This window comes from Melanotaenia boesemani, chromosome 3 (genome assembly GCF_017639745.1).
Source record: "Melanotaenia boesemani isolate fMelBoe1 chromosome 3, fMelBoe1.pri, whole genome shotgun sequence".
In the NCBI taxonomy this organism is placed as follows: Eukaryota; Metazoa; Chordata; class Actinopteri; order Atheriniformes; family Melanotaeniidae; genus Melanotaenia; species Melanotaenia boesemani.
In genome coordinates this window covers 5,513,320-5,535,669 of record NC_055684.1, presented here as the reverse complement: position 1 = coordinate 5,535,669, position 22,350 = coordinate 5,513,320, and the positions used below count along the sequence as shown (strand labels likewise).

The 22,350-nt window shown below is 43.0% G+C and overlaps 1 long non-coding RNA gene across 1 annotated transcript in view; it reads left to right on the top strand.

The window, feature by feature from the left end:
* Positions 1-8,711: 8,711 nt before the first annotated feature.
* The window catches only part of LOC121637440, a 32,377-nt gene continuing 18,738 nt past the window's right edge, over positions 8,712-22,350 (top strand). Inside the window, exons 1-2 of the long non-coding RNA XR_006009844.1 lie at positions 8,712-9,046; positions 13,954-14,002. This is a non-coding gene — a long non-coding RNA (uncharacterized LOC121637440). The remainder of the gene's footprint in view (positions 9,047-13,953; positions 14,003-22,350) is intronic.

Sequence of the window (22,350 nt, the reverse complement as noted above, 5' to 3'; positions counted from 1 at the left end):
ACACGCTGAAGTTTCAGGCATGTCATTTTTTTCTATATAAATTGACCATTCTTTTTTTAAAATAATCAATGAACCTCAGGATCTTTCAATAAAGAGGTGTAAAATCTCCAGCTTTTACCAATCGGTTTATTATTTTGTTTCTCAGACTGAATGAAACTGGTGCGTGATCGCTGAATGCTGATTGGATGTATCTGAGTCTCTGAAATGTCGCCCATTAGTGAGTTTACTATTTAATATATAATCTATTCTAGAGAAGGAGTGGTGAACTGAAGAGAAGAAGGTGTATTCTCTTAGTTTAGGATGGTGAGAGCGCCAAGCATCGCAAAGACCAAAATCCTTCATGTACTGTTTGATAGTTTCTGACGACTGCCAGACTCGATGACTACCTGATGTGCTGCAGCGATCTTGTTCAGTCAAGACTACATTAAAATCACCAGCTAGCACTATTCTGTTATCTGAATAATTCTGGAGTGTAGCAAACAGGGAGTGGAAAAAGGAGGGATCATCTGCATTGGGGCCGTACACATTGGTAATACATAATTTGATATTACAAATAGATAATAAAGTTATCAGAAATCTGCCTTCCGGATCCGCTACTGTGCTATCTATGTCAAAATTTAGTCTCTTATTAATAAGAGTAGCTACTCCTCTTTGCCTAGAATTGTAACAAGCTGAGTAAACATGAGGAAACTGAGCTGTTTGAAGAAGGTCTATGGTTGAGTTTGTTAAATGAGTCTCTTGTAGTAAGACAATGTCAGCCTGCAGCTCCTGTAATTTATTAAAGATCTTCAACCTCTTCTCCCTGGAACCGGCTCCATGTACATTCCAACAGACGATTTTTAACATGGTTATTGTGAACGGTTTAATGCTTTATGCGTGTTACTGACGCGTGTGTCTTTGTGCGCCCCTCTTGCGTGTTCGCGCGTGTTTGCATGCAGCCTGATTGCGCGCGTTTGTCCGTATGTTAAATGTCCGTATATGTACCTTAATGCGTGTTCTCTCATACATAAAACGCGAGTGTTTATATTTATCATGTATAGTGCGGCTGTGCGTCCTGACGGTTTTTCGACCGGCCGCGTGCGCTGCTGATATTACGAGCTGGATTACAATTAACAGTGAAAGCGTGAAAGATAGTGAAAAGTGAGAAAAGTATTTGTGTGAAATATAAAAACAAAACAGAAAAAAATACATCGATCTAGATGTAGAGGCTGTGGTGAGACGAGCAGTGTGTTCTACTGTCAGTGATCTATAATGGCGAGTTAAGAGTGATCATTTGGAGAGATTGACATACAGCACCTGGGATCAGAAGAGCCACGGAGTGACGTCCGGGTCGCGGTACAGTTGTCCATTAATAAACAGTTTATCCACCGCGATGACAGCGCGAGCGCCATTAGCCATAGATTTCCTTCTGATGGGAAACAGGACTCTCCGTCGGTCCAGAATCTCTCTCGGATATTGGTCGTTTACTCCGAAGTTGGTCCCCTTCAGTTCGCGGCCCTGGTTCTTCACCTGCTCCTTCTGTTTGAAGCTGACGAACTTCGCTACGATGGGTTTTGGTCTGCTGGACCCGGGTTTCCTCCCGCCGAGCCGATGGACTCTGTGAAAGGAGATGTTTTTCACCGTTTCCTCCGGGAGCTTGAGGTGGGTTTTGATGAAGTTTTTCACCGTGGTCTCGGGGTCCTCCTCCGTCTGCTCTGGAATCCCTGCAAATACCAGGTTCTCTCTCATGCTCCGCGCCTGCAGATCGATCACCGTTTCCTTAATCTTCTTATTTTCATCTGAGAGACGGGTCAAGCCCTCGGTGAGGGATTTTACCGTCTCTCTGAGACCGGCATTTTCTGCAGCCAGACTTTCCACCTGCTTCTGGCTGAATTCTAATGATTCACGTAGCGCCTGGAACTCTTTGTGGAGAATTTCTACCAGACTCAAACGCGCATCAAAACTACTGAGTTTCTTATCTATGGAGATCAGAACATCTGTTGAGTCGTTCCCCGGTGGTGAAATAGCTCCAGGTGAATCCTCATTTCGCTGTCTCTTGGATTTAGATGAGGTGGAGGGGGTGGAGGTGTTGTTTGGTTTCCCCATGACGATTCTGTCGTAACAACGATCTATAAAATCTGTCAGGCTGGCCAAATCCTCCCCGCTGTGCTCCAGAGTGTACCTTTTAAAGACACTATAGTCCTACTTTAAAGAATATTTTTTGATTAAGTTGGCACAAAATACAATCGAATGAAAGTAGAAATGTTTATTTATATTGATTATATACAATGAAATATGTTAACTCCATCCATACCATTTTCTGCCGTTATCCGGCAGAGTCGGGTCGCGGGGCAGCTGCCCAAGCAGAGAAACCCAGACGTCCTCTCCCTGCCCACATATATATGTTAAATAAACTTATTAATGTTATTGACCCCAGAGCACTACACATTACAGACATTAAACAGACTGTAGAAAGTCATGGTGTTGTAATAAACCTTCTGTTAAACGTGATATTGGCGGAGCAGAAATGGCCGCTCGCCGTACAGCCCAGTGTGTCGATCCTTTGGAGGCTCGGCTCGCTGCTGCCTCATCTGAAGTTTCTGTTCGGTATTTAATCGGGAAATTTATGAATTAAGCAATTTTACTTATGATAATGTTAAAAATGATTGAAGTCATAAAGAAAATACATCTATGACACAGATCAGTGGACCAATATTAAAATTATATTATGTGATAATTAGTTTGAGAATTACTTTGAGGAGTGTTTATGTTGTACGTTTGTGTGTTTTCTCTGTGTTTTTATTTTTCATTGTTTTGTGTAAAACACTTTGGAAGCTTTGGCTTTATAAATGTGCTTTATAAATGAAATTGACATTGACATTTTTTCTGTTTTTCTTAGTTGCCATGGTTTCCTCTTTGATCAGCAGCTGGTTTGGTCGTGTTCAGAGCAGGAAATGAGACTGTTTTAGGTGAGCGCATTTCCATGTAGTCAGTGATTGATAGAGGGGGATTGTGCGTACGTATGGTTTTAGAAGCCTTGATTTTTTTCAGCTTTTGAGCATATGTACACTTTTAGTATATATCCTATTCAATGTTTTAGAAATGAGTCCCCAGGCCAGTACATCCACCCACCCCTGAAAACTCGCTAAATATAGTGACAAAGTTGCTAAGGTGGCAACACTGCCCCAAGGCGCAGTAGGGTGGAGGCAAACAGGAGTGTGAGAAGACTCCAGACTCCAAAACATCAACAGCTTAGTGATGGCGAGTGAACCTGACCGAGCAGCAGCTTATGGAATTCAGATGGTGGAAGAAGCATGTTTACAACAAAATGTTTACACAAATTTACATAGCAGAGCATTTCACCCCACTTATAAAAAAAACACGGGCTCACTTGTACATTGCAGGGGGTTAAACTTTCAGGCTCGTCCTTTAGCATATAGCATTAGCGTTAGCATTAGCTGCATCAGCAAAGCATGACTTTATATCATTTTATCATTCCACGCCTAAAGCATGACTTTAGGTGTGGCTCATTCAAATAGCATCCTGTGATGACGAAATCCCAGGAACAAATTAAAACCACACGTTAGCGAGAGTTTACCTTGTTGGCAGTTCTGCTGTGAACAAAGGACCCAGAAGGAAAAACTCCACCGTCTTCAAAAGAAAGGCTTTCAGGGAAGTTAACACTTCGATCCAACACAATACACGTTTAAACTTGAAAAAGTGCAATTTCCGGGTGATGACCCCTTTAATGAAGAATTACAGTCGTCTAATCTGGAAGTAACAAACCCATGGACCACTTTTTTTGCTTCACTCTGAGACAATTAAACATTTGCAGTCAGGCCTGTTGCATCACTGCACCAGTAGGACACCAGATTTCAGAAACACCACCGCTTTGATCAAGTAAGTCCACCAACTGGAAAAGCTGTATAGACATGTGGTCTGGAGTGTGCAGTGACTGCAGAAGTGTCCTCCGATAGCTGTCATGAACAGATGGATCAGCCAGTTAATCAGAAGATTTGCTATAAATCTAGTCTTCCTCTCACTGAGATTTAGCAAATGTTGCACAAACTGAACAAATACCTTAGCCCCTCAGTTCCTGACCCTGCTGATCAGATCTGGAATGAGCCCTGTGAATACAGCTCCTGGTAAACCTCAAACAAGTGCTATACGCTGCAAGTTTGCAGAGTAAAAACTGCTGCCTGAAGACAGTTCAAGTTGAATTATAGATGCTGCCGTGGGTTCCGTTCCCCAGTCTGGTGTTCTGCTGCGATGGAAACATCGCTGATGGGGAGTGACATATCAACAAGCCAATTATGTGACTGGCCAGCTGACATCGGCTTTATTAACAGAATCTCCGCAGTCATCACCGTCTCTCACTCCGAAGCTTCAGAGAGCCAGAAAACCCGAGTGACAGGGGACCACACAAATCCACAGCACCACCACAATAACAATGCAGTTGAGAAGGCATATTCGATGAGCTGGGAAGATGTGCTCCAAGAGAGTAGTGGCTTAACTTGTGTGTGTGTGTGTGTGTGTGTGTGTGTGTGTGTGTGTGTGTGTGTGTGTGTGTGTGTGTGTGTGTGTGTCCAGATCTAAGAAAAACAAATGATGGTGCTGTAATCAGGCTAGGTCCCTGGAGGTTGGACAGCAGTGCTGACAGTAAATTGGTACCCGTCTTCATTGCTGGTTTCTGGGCCACAGTGCCTCCATTTGACTTTTAGAAAATAGCAGGGTTGGGGGGAGTTGATCTTTCTTATTCTTTCTTTCTTTCTTTCTTCCTTTCTTTCTTTCCTTCTTTCTTTTTTCCTTCACCCCCACAGACACTGAGAGAATCTAAAAACTTGGCTTGCTTCTGAATAAATCACACAGCGAAACTGAAGACTGAACTAATGAACGTGGATGACCGTCTTAAGAGCAGTAAGCACACAGACTGGATACATAATTCATAACACTTTTAGACTAATTATTAATGCATGGGTTCACTATCATATATACACTGTTATGGAGCAGTTTAATCCATATTTATGTTTTATTCCTGACCTTTAGAGAATCCTACCGACAGGGAAGAACATAAATGAATTTGTCAGCCATGTAAATGAATGTTTGTTTCACTCAAACATGATTCTGAAATGTAAATGATTTCAAATGTAAGCTTGGAAAGATGTTTGTTTTTATCTAATACTTGTAGAAATCGCTCAGGTGTTCGGAGCAGATGTTCCGTGTTGGCTAACACCATGTTGCTAGCATTGTAGCATGGTCCTGTATACATGCAGAACTGCTCTGTGTGTTTTCCAGTTCACTACATAACACGACGGTTACATAAGACTCTTCATGAATCTGTGGTGTGCTTCTCGCCCTCTGTGTTACTCTCTAATTCTGCTGAGATAACTGTGCTCACATCAGAGAGACATGAGAAATAAAACATCTTTACATTAATTTTCAGGATCGCCAAGAGGAAATATTTACAACAAGTTCACAAAGATCCATAGAAGGTAAGCTGGTTGTTCTGGGTGCAGCATGTGGATCCTAGTGTGGTAGTAGGGGGATCGGTTCTGGTCTGCTGTCTGGTGGTGGTAGACTGGATTCTGGTGTGGATAGCTCTATGTTGGGAGGTGTCAGGCTGCTGAAACTGGATCTGGGGTTTGACTCCACCTGATCCACGTCCTTCCTCTTTATGAAAAACCCAGAAATATTTCTCTTCATTCTCACGTCGTCCTCTAAAAAAATCAGGCTGGTTACAGCAGGGGTGTTCATCTCAGGTTTTCAATGTGGCCCTGCTCCAACACACCTGACCAGAAAATATGAAGAATATTTAGCTTTTCTTTCTTTTCCAGAAGGAATAAATGAACCAGACAATTATGACTGAAGACAGACGGTTTGTGTTGCACTGGTTCGAATATGGATGAAAGCAGGACTCAGGGACTCTTAACATAGCAGAAAAAGCAGATTAATGGAAGCTCGCAGCGTCCACACGGATGCTGTGTTGCTTTGGTGAAGCAGATGCTCCTGATGCATCAGGACAGGAAGTTTACAGCTGTTGGGTTGAGAGGGTTCATTAAAAACCACTTTATGTCACGTAGACACAGAATAATTCATATAGCTGAACTAAAGACTTATTCAGCTTCAGAGGATTTAACTGAAATAAAATAAAATGAAAAATACTTTAAACCCAGAGGGAAATTACAGTGTTGTGATATATTTTTAAGATTACAAACCTTTTTGGAGGCTTCACAATTCAGTTTTCTCCTAAACTTTTAGTAAACTACTGCTCTAATTTACGTTATACTGTAAGCAAGATTTGTGGTACACTGATCTGCTGCCACTTCTGAACAAATAGCACAATTTCATGAATGAGCCCTTAGGAATAAACCTTTCCTTCCTTTGTAAGTTTGCAAGTTAGCATATAATTTATTATTATTTTAAAAAGTAATTATGGCTGACATCTAGTAATGAAGATGGGCATAGCACAGCAGTGAGTGTACGGTGGCCAAAATTCTTCCAGACATATTTTCATTTGAGAGTGGATCCAGTGGCCTCAGGTGCAGCCATGACTGTACTACAGGTAACTACTTCAGCATTGTGTACATGCATACTGTCTTCTTCTTCTATGGTCCTTTTAGGGCGTTACTTATCCCAAACAGAGCAGTACCTCTTATCAAACAGAGCCGGTGCTGCAGTTTCAAAGCTTCACACACAGAGTTGTTTGTCCTTTCAGAGACACCGTAGTAAAAACGGTGGCGAAAACATGGCAGCGGCCATGTTAATCTGGATTAAATATTCACAAGTGTTTGGAAAAAAATGTTCATTCATACTATGAAAAGTAATTCCTGGTGATCATGCTTAAAGATTGTTTTGGTTTGTTCAGCCCCAAACTGCAGACGCTCCAGGCATCTTTCCTCCATTCAGTCCTGGTGAATATCAATAACTTGCCAGGATCAATATGACGACGCTAGTTGATGTGAGAAGCGGGACCAGTGCGGCATCTATGTATATATGCCCATGTGTCGACCCTTGACAAGTAAATGGTTCATTCTAAGAAAAAAGATTTGTTACCAATAGAAACACAGTTTTTAATAAGATATACATTTATTCTCTTATTAACCTTAATGCACCTTTAAGTTCAAATGAAAAAAAACGTTTTTGTGGACAAAACCAAATTTTATGGGAACTCTCCAACTTATCTTTGCTATGATATGAATTCATCTCATACCACAAACACCAGTTTAAATAACCTAAACAACACTGGGGAACATGGTGCAAAGGGAAACTGAGTGGGGACCTTTTTCAGCGCTGCACCACTAAACCTGTAGCAGAGCAGCTGTGTTAGTGAAGATGTTGATGGTGGAAATGGACGGAGGAAGTTCAGAAAGGGAAGCTGTAGATGTTGAACATGATGACTCTTCTGTTGTCTGTGGTTGGATGCGGACCAAACAACTAGTTAGTGAAGATGATGTCCAGATAAAGATTTGTTTGTATTCTGCATTTTGTCTCTACTGTTGCTTCATGCTTCCTGGTTAAATAAAGATTACATATAAGATGTCACAAGAGGTGGCAACACAGGCAACTTGTTGCAACACAACAGCTGCTAACGTGATTTAGACTATCGAGAATGTCTGAGACTTAGATCAGCACCCTCAACATTCCTCAGGTCAAACTGGAACATACAGAGGACATGCAAGCCAGATGTCATGTGTTTGCTAGAGGTACCGATGGCAAGAAACACCATCACCATCCATGTAGACAAAGAACATGGTTCTGACTTTATTTTACCAGGCAAAAACTTTAAAAACAATTCTTGTTTATAATGCTTGCCTGCGGCAGGAGAGGAGGGAGAGCCAAAAAAAAATAAAAATAAATGAAACTATAATACACGTATAAATTCCAGTCCATCATCAGAAATATAAAAGATTAGATTAGAGTGGATAAACCACTCTTTGGAACAAACTGCAGGGATTTGATTCTGCAAAAGAAAAGGATGATTGTCCCAAGTGAGACTTGGTTTTGTTGACGTGCAGTGAGGAAAGATGTGAGGACCGAGTGTTGTACTTGGCCTAAGGGAACTGGATGCTGCAGAGGATGCCTTAGATGCAGAGGTGCATGACCTCGCAGTGTTTTAGATGAAAGTGAACCAAAGAACATTTGATCTAATCTAGTTCATTTTACAGAATTTTAGCCTCACAATCTGACAGCTGAGGCTGGAAACATAATGTCTGATGCTGGCTGGGATTAAAAGGGTTCAGCTTCTATATGCATTTTTACATTAAAAAATGTCTTGGCGTTTTAAGGGTTAATTGCGTCCAAAAGCAGAATAAGGACTTTTGGTGTCAGCTGATCTGAATCGGGCTCTCTGTGGAAGCTACAGACCTGAAACTGCTTCTAACTGAGCTGAACTGAATATAAACATAATTTATTTTAATAATTAAACCATGGATCTGCTGCTTGATGTGAAAACACCTGCAAATCCATTTCTGATGGAATATTTGTAGACAGATTAGTGTGTTATAATAAAGCTAATCAGACTGGTTTAGTGTGGATCTGCAGTGTGAACATAACGCTGACAGATGTAGAGAAGCCCACAGAAAATAAATATTTAATCCCCCACTTCTATATAAAATATGTAGGCTATATTGTAAACATCCACTTCCTTTCATAACGACATGATCTCTCTTCCTATTCCAGTCCTTAAAATAGTGTCAGTGGGCTCCTGTTCACCAAATCTAGGCTACCACAGCCCCCAGCCTGCTCCATCCCCTCTGCCCGGATTGTACCATCGCAGGGGAAGAAAGAAGGAGAAAAAAAGAAAGAAAAATGAGAACACTTGGGAGCTGGAGATGAATACTTCATCTCTGACCCAGATAATGGCGATATATGAAGCTCGGTGAGCGCTCCTTCCTCCGCCGTGTGCGCTCCCGGTGCGGCGGCTCGCCTCGTCTCCGTCTTCCTCCGCCTGGATCCGGCTGTCCTTCTTTTTCGCTCCCTCTCTCCATCTCGCTTTCTGAAAAGGAGGAGAGGAGGGAGGAACAGGGGCGCCTTTCGCCGTGGAGAAGGGGCGACGGAAGCGGGAAAAGTAAGTGGCTCCAGAGGGTGATGGATGGAGATGTTAGGATGAGGACATGATCTGGCTCCGCGGTGCAGGACTGCTAATGGTTTACCGGGATGCTCGAAACTTAGTTGCTCAGACTAGTTAAGCTAGTAAGAAGCTGCCATAATCTAACAAACTATTTTAGTTAGGGTGGCATGTGCTTCTGCTTGTTGTTTACTTGTTTTAACTAAAGTGCTGCTATTTCTCACAGAAAGCCACAATATTTTACACAATGTTACACTAATAGATAGAAATATACTTTATTTTAGATATATTAAGGACAAAAAAAAACAAAAAACACAACACACACCACCCCAAAAAATCTGGATTAAAAACAAAGAAACCTGCACCACTAAATGACAAACACCAGCAAGTGTGTCCTGACTTTACTGCATCTGAAAGCTGAGGGGACTGAGGCGAAACCCATGCACCGTAAGGTCACTGCACATCTTTGCTCTAGTACAGCCTAACGGCTTACATCCGGCCTTCCTAAAGGTTATTTAAGTCTGTGTTTCCATTACAGAGACAAGTGTGGTTTGTCAAAGTACAGTTATTATTTTTAAAATGATCTCTTTAAATTTTAAGGTTTTACATGTCAGGACATAAAAGAAGAACGCTTGGGCTGTAAATGTGGTAAAGTCTGAGTAACGACACGTTAACACTGTCATTATTTATTTAACGAAAACAAAGCCAAAGTGCAGAAGCAGCGTGTGGAGAAGTGAGGTTATAAAGACTCAGAGATGGTGGAAGCCACGTTAGCAGCAGCGACTTCAGCTAAAAGTTGCCTGTTCCTGTTGTCATGTTGCTTCAGGTCGTTGCAGGTTGTTTCTGCAGGTTGTTTCTGCAGCTCTCTGAAGGTCCCACATCTCCCACAAGGCAGCCATTTTCTTTCTTTGTGAACTGTTGTCCCAGTTTAACGCTGTCCAGGGCGGGTCTGGTGGTTTACTGGTCCCAGTTTAATATTATCCATAGTGGGTCTGATGGAATAACATTAATTTATTATAAAGGCAGCATCAAGCTAACGTTTACGCGCTGCTGTGCTAACATAGATGCTAACATAGAGTCTAGCATTTGCTTCATATTACAGTGACTAACTTCCAAGTGGATGAAGGTGGATCCAGGATCCAGAGTCCTGGACTTTTTATACCACAGATGTTGCAGTTTGCTGCTCTTTTTCTGCTGAAAGCTGCTGTGCTTAAACATCCAACACCAACCACAAACATGTCCGCTGTGGCCTGGTCTGTCCAGAGCACATTGCTCCTGAAGTCTTTTCAGACGCAGCTTTGTCAGGACTTTAACATTTAATATGCTAACTGATAGGAGAGTCTGAGATCTAGTAAATGTACATAGATGTACATAGAAATTAGGTGCCTTACTCATGGTGTTCAATAAGATCAATATAAAGGTACCACAAATACAAGGATAAAATAAGAATAAAATGATCTAAAAGCAGTCATTAAATACAGTACACTGCTGCATGTTTCCTGATGGCTGCAGGATAAAAGCTGCTTTCCAGTCATTTTTTTCCTGGCTTTGTCCTGTATTTCCTGCCTGACAGCGGTAGTTAGAACAGGTTCTGACCAGAGTGTTAGGAGTCTTTTAAAATGTTTCTGGCTTTCATGAGGCACCAGGAGCCTTGCAGCTCTTCCAGAGAGAGTCGAGGACAGCAGATGATCTCCTGTGCAGTCTTCATGATACCCTGGAGTGTTGGTTTGCTAATAATGTGGTTCAAACTTAAACTTTAGGTGTGTGCGTTGTGTTGTTTATTTTGTCTGTGATTGCTTTGGATGGGACTCTCATGAACTTTAACATTTAACATGCTATCTGAGGCCGGGGGAGTCTGAGATGGAGGTCTTGGGATGTGGCTTCGGGCTGAACTTGCTGGGACGTCCTCCTCGGGGAGACTGCAGGGCTGGGCAATTAATCAAATTTTAATCTCAATTACGATCTGGGTTTTCAACGATCATAAAAATGAAATGATCCGATTATTTGCTCCTTCTCAGTTTCCTCTTGTGCTGTTTTCAGTTGCAAATTGAGCGCCGCTTGCAGCGCTCTGCCGTAGACTCCTCCCACAGCCCCTGCTGCAGACTCCGCCCACAGCCCCTGCCGTAGACTCCTCCCATAGCCCCTACTGCTTTGGTTTTATTCAGGGCAAGTTGCAAACACATCTCAATTAATGGTCTGGACAGGAGGCGATGTCGCTCCTTCTCTATCATTTTTGTGGAACTTGAAGTGAAAATCGCTGCCCTCCTCCAAACAAGCGACAGGCGACATTCGTGCATGTGAAATGTTGCGCTCGTTCATGTAGACGTGCACACCGGGGCTTGCGATGTGACACAAGAAAATAAAAAAAATGTTAATTTTTTTTGAGTCACAACTAAATAATCCACCAGCTCCCAGAGACACAGAGAGATAACAAACGTTATAAGTGCTCAGTTAACACTAAACAACCCGGGATTTAAGAACCTCATCAATACTTTGGACAAGCGGTATCACTGCCATGTCGTCACCATTTTAGTGGAGTGTTTCTCCTGCCCTGGATAATGAGGATGATGAGGGTGTTGTGAAGGACGTGGCTACAGTCCAATGTTTGCCACCGCTACGGACCTGCGGTCAAGCCGCATCATAGAGCCGTAAAACACGCCTCGTGCTACATTTTACTGACGTGGATTTAAACGTGAAAATGAAATGTCTCCAGACTAATTTTTTCCAGACCACACCGGCAGAACATAGCTGCTGGTTTGAGACAAACTGCTACTGGGACCTGGTGAAAAGAAACTACTGTAGTCTGGATTACCACAGACAACTATACAATAGTTGTCTGTGTTATTTCGATCAAAATAATTGTGATTATCATTTTCCCCATAATCGAGCAGCCCTTAAAGACTGGTGACTGTCCTGAATATTTTTAACTCGTGGTAGAATGATGGACTCCAGATAGTTTGGAAAAGACCTCCTAACCTCTTCCCAGACTAGAGGGCAGCAACAGTTGCTTCTCAGACATCCTCTCTGATGTCTTTCCTCCTTGGCATTGTGTTAACGTACATAAATGCTGCAGAGCAGAAAACAGATAAAACATCTGTGTTTACAAAGGAGTTCCCACTGATGGTGATCAGGGAATCAGTCATATTCTCACCCTCTTAATTCCTATAAAAATAGCTTGGATGGTCTTAGTTCTTCACACTCTTTCTGTGTTTGGCTTCTGTGTTTCTGTGTTTTTGTAAAATTAAGAACAACACAGTGTAAAATGTCACATGTTGTTTATCTGACGTTTATCCAATTTGAAAAATTGTTTTACCACATAATCTCATGTTCTTATAAGTCAAGTTCAGTCTTCACCAAAACAACTTAAGCTGTTTTTTCTTTTCTATTTTTGCCATTAAGTTAGAGGCTTATTGGATTGTTTACAACCCTTTCATAGTATACTAGTTTCTGAAGCTCCTGCTCATCCCCAAGAAATGATGATTGATGATGATGGATCTATTGTTGCGCTCCTCTTGACAGTGATGACGGGGAATATAAAGACCTTCCCGGCCGTATCTGAAAGGTCACTTACTCAGTATTCAGCAGACTTGTCTGTCAAGGTTCAGCGTCAGCTCAGATGTAAAGGAGGAAGAGCCACATGTCTGCCTCTGCAAGGAGATTAGCACATCCTCCTCACCTCTTTCTTTTTCTGCTCCAAGGTTGGAATTCCACTAAGTTTACATCAGCCAACTCTTCATTAAACTGAAAGGACATTTAAAGGTTAGTTGATCTTAAAACTGTAAATTCCATCCAGGTGGTAGTTTCAGGTGGCGTAAAGTTAATATGGTTTACACAGATTATGTTTGTATAAAAACAAACCCTGTTTATTTATTTATTTGAGTGTGTTTTAATCTGTTTTTATTCTTGCTATTTTAAATTGCACTGTTTGCTTGGACAGTGTTGCCCGGGAGCCGCCTTGCTGTCTCCTTGTTCTCTGGACAATGGCAAAGACTCTTTAAGTTAAAAGTTTGAAAACTAGTAAGAAAAAGTTTCCCTCTCCTATCTGACCCTCCATCAGAACCAGGAAGGAAAACCTCTATCAGAACCAGGAAGGAAAACGGGTTAGGGTAGAGAGGACAGGAATTAGGGGTGGACAGGCAGCTGGGATATACTTGCTATGAAAGCAAGGATACGCGTCAACGTTCCGCTACGTTTGTGTAAATACTTGCTGCAAACGACGTGATCACGGAGTGGCAAAAAATATCAATACTGGATGTCACCACAAGGGGGAGTACACAGCACATGGGCTTTAAAATACTGGAAAGCTCAGTCTAATGGTCACACATTTCTGGATGTCAACCCCTGAAACACTTCCCATTTGTTGCCAACTGTAGGGGCACGAGTGTTTCTCACTGTGCAACGGGGAGGAAAAATCATACAGATGCCGGTAGTTGCAGACGAGGTCCGAGAGATGGTCTGCAAAACTCCACCATTGTGTTTACCTCTGACCCGTCGTGTTCATGCTCTCATTCACATGAGCGCACCAGCGATCAAGTCCATAAAGGAACTTGTGCACGCAACGTGTTATCTCGCGTCAACACGAACGGCCTACGTGCCAAACGAACACTAGAAACTTATGGCAGCCATGACACGTACACAGATGTGTCGCTAACAGCAAGTATATCGCAGCCCTAACTGTAATCCAGGGATGCCTGCGGAGACAGAAAACACACGTCTGGCACCAGAATCAGAATGTGGTTGGGACAAACGCTGCAGCCTCACAGGAAGCTGAAAGACTGTAGAGCTGCACTGCTGGAATCATTTGCCTTCATTTGGTTACGTAATTGTTCAATGATGTAAAAAAAAAATTCAGCCTCTAAACATGTGAGTCTTTGTGGTTTATAGTATCAACTTTGTGATTTTCACAGGTAAGCCCAGGATTATCCAGAGTTCCCTTCCTGGGATTTCCATCTAAAGGTAATGAGTAACTTTCCTTTCCACTCCCCCCCCTCCTCAACTCTTCTTCGTTCTCTTTACTCTTTCTCATCCCAAAATGCATTGATTACCTTCTTCGGAGAGTTAATTACTCTCTGTAGTGTGTGTTGCACCCTGGAACTGGGCTGGACTCAACAGTAATGGGGAGATTTCAAGAAAGACTCAGATGCGATGCTTCATCTGCAGCAGCTCTGGCTTGAATTTAATTGTATTCTAGTTGACAGATAAACAAACATCCTTATAACAAACAACAGTGATGAACATCAACAACAGGCAGTTCATCGCTTCGCACTTTGTGTTATTATTAGCATTTAAACCAAATATGGCTGATAAATTATAACAGAGCGTAATAAAATCCAAACACTCGCCCCAACGGAGGAATAAAATGTAAATATTATTATAAACATGCTCGTAGGTTAACATACATTTCTAATTAGTGAGTTTTTCATTTTCAGATATAATGCACTCATAGTAGCATTCGCACACAACACAACCACAACTAAACTACAACACTGCACAACCACAACACAACACAACCACAGCACTACACAACCACAACACAACACAACCACAACACAACGCAACTACAACACTACACAATCACAACACAACCACAACTAAACTACAACACTACATAACCACAGCACAACACTACACAACCACAACACAACCACAACACTACACAACCACAACACAACCACAACACTACACAACCACAACACAACCACAGCACAACACAACACAACCACAACATAACCACAACACTACACAACCACAACACAACCACAACACTACACAACCACAACACAACCACAGCACAACACAACCACAACACAACACAACCACAGCACTACACAACCACAACACAACCACAGCACTACACAACCACAACACAACGCAACCACAACACTACACAACCACAACACAACCACAACACTATACAACCACAAGACAACCACAACACAACCACAGCACTACACAACCACAACACAACCACAACACTACACAAACACAACACAACCACAACACTACACAACCACAACACAACCACAACACTACACAACCACAACACAACCACAGCACAACACAACACAACCACAACATAACCACAACACTACACAACCACAACACAACCACAACACTACACAACCACAACACAACCACAGCACAACACAACCACAACACAACACAACCACAGCACTACACAACCACAACACAACCACAGCACTACACAACCACAACACAACGCAACCACAACACTACACAACCACAACACAACCACAACACTATACAACCACAACACAACCACAACACAACCACAGCACTACACAACCACAACACAACCACAACACTACACAAACACAACGCAACCACAACACTACACAACCACAACACTACACAACCACAACACAACCACAGCACTACACAACCACAACACAACCACAACACTACACAAACACAACACAACCACAACACTACACAACCACAACACTACACAACCACAACACAACCACAGCACTACACAACCACAACACAACCACAGCACTACACAACCACAACACAACCACAACACTACACAACCACAACACAACGCAACCACAACACTACACAACCACAGCACAACACAACCACAACACAACCACAACACTACACAACCACAACATAACCACAACACTACACAACCACAACACTACACAACCACAACACAACCACAGCACTACACAACCACAACACAACCACAGCACTACACAACCACAACACAACACAACCACAGCACTACACAACCACAACACAACCACAACACTACACAACCACAACACAACCACAGCACTACACAACCACAACACAACCACAGCACTACACAACCACAACACAACCACAGCACTACACAACCACAACACAACACAACACTACACAACCACAACATAACCACAACACTACACAACCACAACACAACCACAACACAACCACAACACAACACAACCACAGCACTACACAACCACAACACAGCCACAGCACAACACAACCACAACACAACACAACCACAGCACTAAACAACCACAACACAACCCAAGCACAACACAACACAACAACAACACTACACCACCACAACACAACCACAACACTACACAACCACAACACAACCACAACACTACACAACCACAGCACTACACAACCACAACACAACCACAGCACTACACAACCACAACACAACACAACCACAGCACTAAACAACCACAACACAACGACAGCACAACACAACCACAACACTACACCACCACAACACAACCACAACACTACTCAACCACAACACAACCACAACACTACACAACCACAGCACTACACAACCACAACACAACACAACCACAGCACTACACAACCACAACACAACACAACCACAGCACTACACAACCACAACACAACACAACCACAGCACAACACAACCACAACACAACACAACCACAGCACTACACAACCACAACACAACCACAACACTACACAACCACAACACAACCACAACGCAACCACAACACTACACAACCACAACACAACACAACCACAGCACTACACAACCACAACACTACACAACCACAACACAACCACAACACTACACAACCACAACATAACCACAACACAACCACAACACAAGACAACCACAGCACTACACAACCACAACACAACACAACCACAACACAACCACAACACTACACAACCACAACATAACCACAACACAACCACAACACAAGACAACCACAGCACTACACAACCACAACACAACCACAACACTACACAACCACAATACAACACAACTTTTCCACCATATAAACGACTTCATATCTTACATAGAAATATGCAACACAATGCATCCGTGATCTCTTTTCATCTGGATCCTTATCATACAGGATTCACTGCAGAAATAATTCCCCTGATAAAGGTTGCCTCTAGGGTTTGTGGGTTAAGTTGAATTCTGCATCTCATAGAGAGCAGCATTTGTCACTGCAGTTATACGCACAGCTAAATCCCAGGCATGAGTGAAGGGTCACTTCACTGAAAATCTGTCAGACAAACACCGTTCTGGTGTGGAGGGAGGGCTAAATCTGCTGCTAACCATGGAAAAAAATCCCGATTTTCATAAAAATAAATCTTCAGAAATGGAAAATTCGATTTATCGATTTATCGCCCATCCCTAACCACAACACAAACACAACACAACCACAACACAACAGATCCAGATTTCACTTTCATTTATGCTCCCTTACGTACGTAAATTGGTACATCCATTGCAAACGTCCTAATACGTCCAGGCATCTTTTACATTGCCATGGTTGTTAATTCATCCACTAGTGGGCAGTGCTGAGGTCAGCGTTCACTGAGTGCATCGGGTGTAGCTTTCATGTTCATTTGAATGTCATGTTTCAGACTGATGATACAGATAAAGATGCAGATATTTCAGCTAAACTCTCCGGTGTTTGAGGCCAGTCAGTCCATTTTTGGTTTTTAATGGAATTACACTTGTGTCACCAACTCAGGTATTACTACATATACTGATGTTGCATCTCTACCATGATCTAGGTTCAGAAAAACTCCTGGTATCCTGAAAGAAAACACAGATGAGCATAACTGGTACACTGTGAACCTGAAGTGTGCATCAGTGATCTTTATTAGAGGGGTCACATACTGAGAAAGGAAATGATTGTGTTCCTCTCTCTAACTGTGGTCCTTCCTCTTTACTAAATAAACTAATTAACCCTTTAAAAACTGCAATAGAAATGGTTGTCTGTGCATAACCTATTATTTTTGTGCATAGTGGTGTCATTCTTGGAGTATCATCAAGTCTTCATATTTCTATGATCTGTACAACTTAAGCTAAAAGTTTATGAAAGTGAATAAGCAATAATAACTTAAATTCATAAATAAAATAAATGATGCCATAAATTTAAAAAACACACTAAAATCTGAATTTCTCATCACATTTTGCAAAATACACACACAAAATATAGTGATCCAAAACATTTCTAAATGGACAAAAATAAAGAAAATGACACACTGTACAAGTTATTGCAGGCTTGAGATAAACTCCTTTTTAGGAGCAGCGCATGAAGGTTTTGATTGATTGATTGATTTCACCTGCAGTACAAAGCAAATGAAAAAAAAAAATGGGCATTTTTTTTCCCAATGTTATTGTCATTTGAAGGAGTAATTTTAATTGCTTTATATCCATAGAATATGTACAAAATAAACAACAAGGTTATGGAACGTTGAAAGTCTAATAACTTATGTGAAATATATCAATTTTTTGTTTGTTTCTGAAGCTATGTTTTATGTACAGAGTGCAGGTTATGTATGTACTGCATGTAAGTTGACAACAGCTCCTAACCTGCTCCGCAGAGTATTTCCTCTGCACCACTGACTCCAGATGTGCAGAAAAAAGGAAATATGCTAAGACTTATTTAATCTACACTAATGTGGACTAAGCTGAAAAATACTAATGTTGTGCCAAAAAATAGACTAAAGTCTGCTGAAGAACTGTGGTTAAAAACTACCAACTTTCTATGCTACAACTACTGACTAACTGTGGTAAGATCTAGTGAAAGCCCTGGTGTTACGAAGGACCTCACGGAGACAGGACTGGGTTCACAGGTTTTATTGCTCACAGGGTATTTGCTTCAGAAAGGATCTTACAAGCTTAGAGTTCATCAAACTCCAAGTTGTCAGCTTGGCCAGTCGGAACCGGGAACAGAAGAGGAAGAGTTCTGCAAGCATGAACGAGGTCTGACGGAGACTGGCAGGAGAACTGGAGTTTATAAGACCTGGAGCTGGGAGTACTTGCAGGTGTGTTTCATTAGTCGATCTGTGTCCGTAGCAGAGTCTGGTGCAACAGTGACATTAACCGTTGCACCAGAGAAACTGAATCTAGTGAAAAAGATGGCCCACCTGGTTTGATGAGGATTTAGCCGTCGGGCTTCACGGATGTAAGACAGGTTCTTATGATCTGTGAGGACCACAAACGGATGTGTTGCTCCCTCTCTCCCTCGAGTTTGATGGCGAGGAACTCCCGATTCCCGATGCAGGGATGAAGGGCGGATGTCCAACCCGTTGTGACAGCACGGCTCCGACCCTGGTTGTGGATGCGTCCACCTCGACGACAAAGGGCTGAGTGGGATCTGGATGGCGGACTACTAGAGCGTTGTTGCGTTTTGTAGTTTTTGCCAGGCTGTATCTGTTTCAGAAGTCCAGTCGAGGCTCCGAGGTTTGTTCTTCAGCAAGGCTGTAAGCGGAGCAGTGAGTGAGCTGAAGTTCCGTATGAACCGTCTGTAGAAGTTGGCGAACCCCAGGAAATGTTGGAGAGCTTTTACTGTGGTGGGTGTTGGCCACTCCAGGATGGATTGCACTTTCTTTTTGTTCATTTTTACTCCCTGAGGCCTCACTAAGTAACCGAGGCATTCCACCTCGGATTGGTGGAAGGCACATTTCTCTGCTTTCAAGAACAGGTGGTGTGTGCGGAGGTGATCCAAAACCTGACGCACATGGCGAACATGGGACTGAAGATCTGGGGAGTAGATCAGAATGTCATCAAGATATACTATCAGAAAACGATTTATCATGTCATGGAAAATATCATTCATAAACCCCTGGAATACTGACGGAGCCTTGGCCAAATTGTAAGGCATGACTAGGTATTTATAATGTCCAGTTGGTGTGACAAACGCAGTTTTCCACTCATCTCCTTCGCGAATTCTGATGAGATTGTAGGCGCTTCGGAGATCCAACTTGGTATAGATGGTTGCCCCTCTGAGTTTCACCAAAGCGGAGGGGACCAGCGGAAGAGGATACTTGTATTTTACTGTGATCTGGTTGAGAGCTCGATAATTTATACAGGGTCTAAGCCCACCATCCTTCTTCTCTATAAAAAAGAAACTAGAAGAGGATGGCCAGATATATCCCTGTGCCATTGCTTCCGCTATGTATTTCTCCATGGCTGTGGTTTCTGGGATGGAGAGGGTAGATTTTACCTGCAGGGAGTTTTCCATCAGGCAGGAGATCTATGGCGCAGTCAGATGGCCGATATGATGGCAACTGGGCAGCTTTCGAGGGACAGAACACATCTTGGAAAGAAGAACATTCAGAGGGAATGTTGTCAGCAGAGCCTATGTCAGGACTTTCTATTGAGGTTGATCCAAGACAAACTTTTATGGCAGGATTGGGACTTGGTATACACGGTAAACATGTTGGGTAACAGGCTGAGCCCCAACGCAATACGTCTCCTGTTTTCCATGATATTAATGGATCATGTTGTTCCAGCCAAGGTTGCCCCAGTATGACGTCAACGGTGGCTCCGTCTAATACCAGGAATCACGTATTCATGGTGTAATTCACCTACTTGAACTGAAAGGGATGGAGTCTGACGGAGAATGCTGTGTGGGGTGAGTCTCTTTCCCGTTATGGACTGGATATTATATGGCTTAGGACAGCGGTGACATTGTACCTGTTGCTGGTGTTTCAGTGACCCGGAAATGAAGTTGCCTTCGGAGCCAGAGTCAAGGAGAGCCGTGACTGTCAAAGATTACATAGGAGTACTTATGATCACTAGTATTGTGAGCAATTTGGTGGGTATTGAGGCCCTACATGCCAAACTCACCCAGGATCTCGGCGGTCTAATCGGACATATATCCAAACGGTGGCCCGCCTGACCGCAGTAAAGGCAAAGTCGTCGTCTGCGCTCTGTAGGGGTCAGGTGGACCGTATCTACCTGCATGGATTCCACTTTGTCCACCTCGGCTGCGACGGCTGAGGGTTGTGTGCTACATGGATGGCCAAGTAGATAAACTTTTCTAGACCCATATTGCCGTCATAGGCTGAAAGTTGAAGGCGGAGCGCTGGTCCCAGACTCATCCTGAAATGGGTTATCAGGGCTGCCTCGTTCCATTCACTGGCTGCCGCTAGAGTGCGAAAGCTGAGCACGTGTTCGGTAATGGAATTACTTCCCTGTTGCAGCTGTAACAGCCTCTCCTGGATGGTGGAATCGCCGGGAGGGATGCCAAAAACCTCCTTGAAGTGGCGTGTGAACTGGGGATAGGATTGCTTGATGGCGCTGTCCTGTTGCCAAAGCGCATCCGCCCACTGGAGAGCCAGTCCTGTAGGTAAGGAAATAATATAAGCGATCTTCGAGCGGTCTGTGGGATACTTGCTCAGATTCATTTCGAGGTGAAGAGAACTTTGGAGAAGGAAGCCGCTGCAGAGCTGGGGATCTCCGGAATACCGGGTGTTCGGGGACTCCATCTTTGTGTAGTTTCCTGCTTTGGTCGGACCTTCTGTTACGAAGGACCTCACGGAGACAGGACTGGGTTAACAGGTTTTATTGCTCTCAGGGTATTTGCTTCAGAAAGGATCTTACAATCTCAGAGTTCATCAAACTCCAAGTTGTCAGCTTGGGCAGTCGGAACCGATACGGGGAAGAGGAAGAGTTCTGCAAGCATGAACGAGGTCCGACGGAGACTGGCAGGAGAACTGGAGTTTATAAGACCTGGAGCTGGGAGTACCCCTCTGTACCTCACCGAGCTCCTCCACATACATACATACCCGGTCGTACTCTCAGATCTCCATCAAACTCACCCTCCCACTGCTCGCTTGTCCATCATGGGGTCGAGAGCCTTTAGCCACAGTCATGTAGATGTGGTGGAGACGAGTAGCTAGAGTTCAAACTGAGCATTAGAATGAGGAAGAACAGGGATTTAAGAGACTTTGAACATGGCATGGTTGTTTGTCTGAGTACTTACTGGGATTTTCACCAACAACCATCTCTAGGGTTTACAGAGAATGGTCTGAAGAAGAGAAAATATCCAGCGAGCAGCAGTTGTCTGGACCAGAATGTCTGGTTGATGTCAGAGTCAGAGGAGAATGGGCAGACTGGTTGGAGATGATAGAAAGACAACTGGAAGTCCAACCAGCACTGGTTCCAACCAAGATCTGCAGAATAGCATCTCTGAACACACAACACGTCCATCCTTGAAGCAGATGGACTACAGCAGCAGAAGACCACACCGGGTGCCTCCTGCCAGCTAAGAACAGGAAACTGAGGCTGGAAACATCATGAAAACATGGATCCATCCTGACTTGGAAAGCAGACACTATGGGTGGAGGTAAAGACAAGGAAGCTGGCAAACTCCACTCTGAACTGGTACTGTGTTGTAACAGAAGCCTGGAAATCTGAGCATCTCATTGAAAGACCTGTTTTTAGACTCAGCTGGAACAAACAAAAGTCTTGTAGCACGTGGGAGTTTCTGAGTGAGTAGTCACTGCAAATTTAAAACTATATGCCTTAAGACACA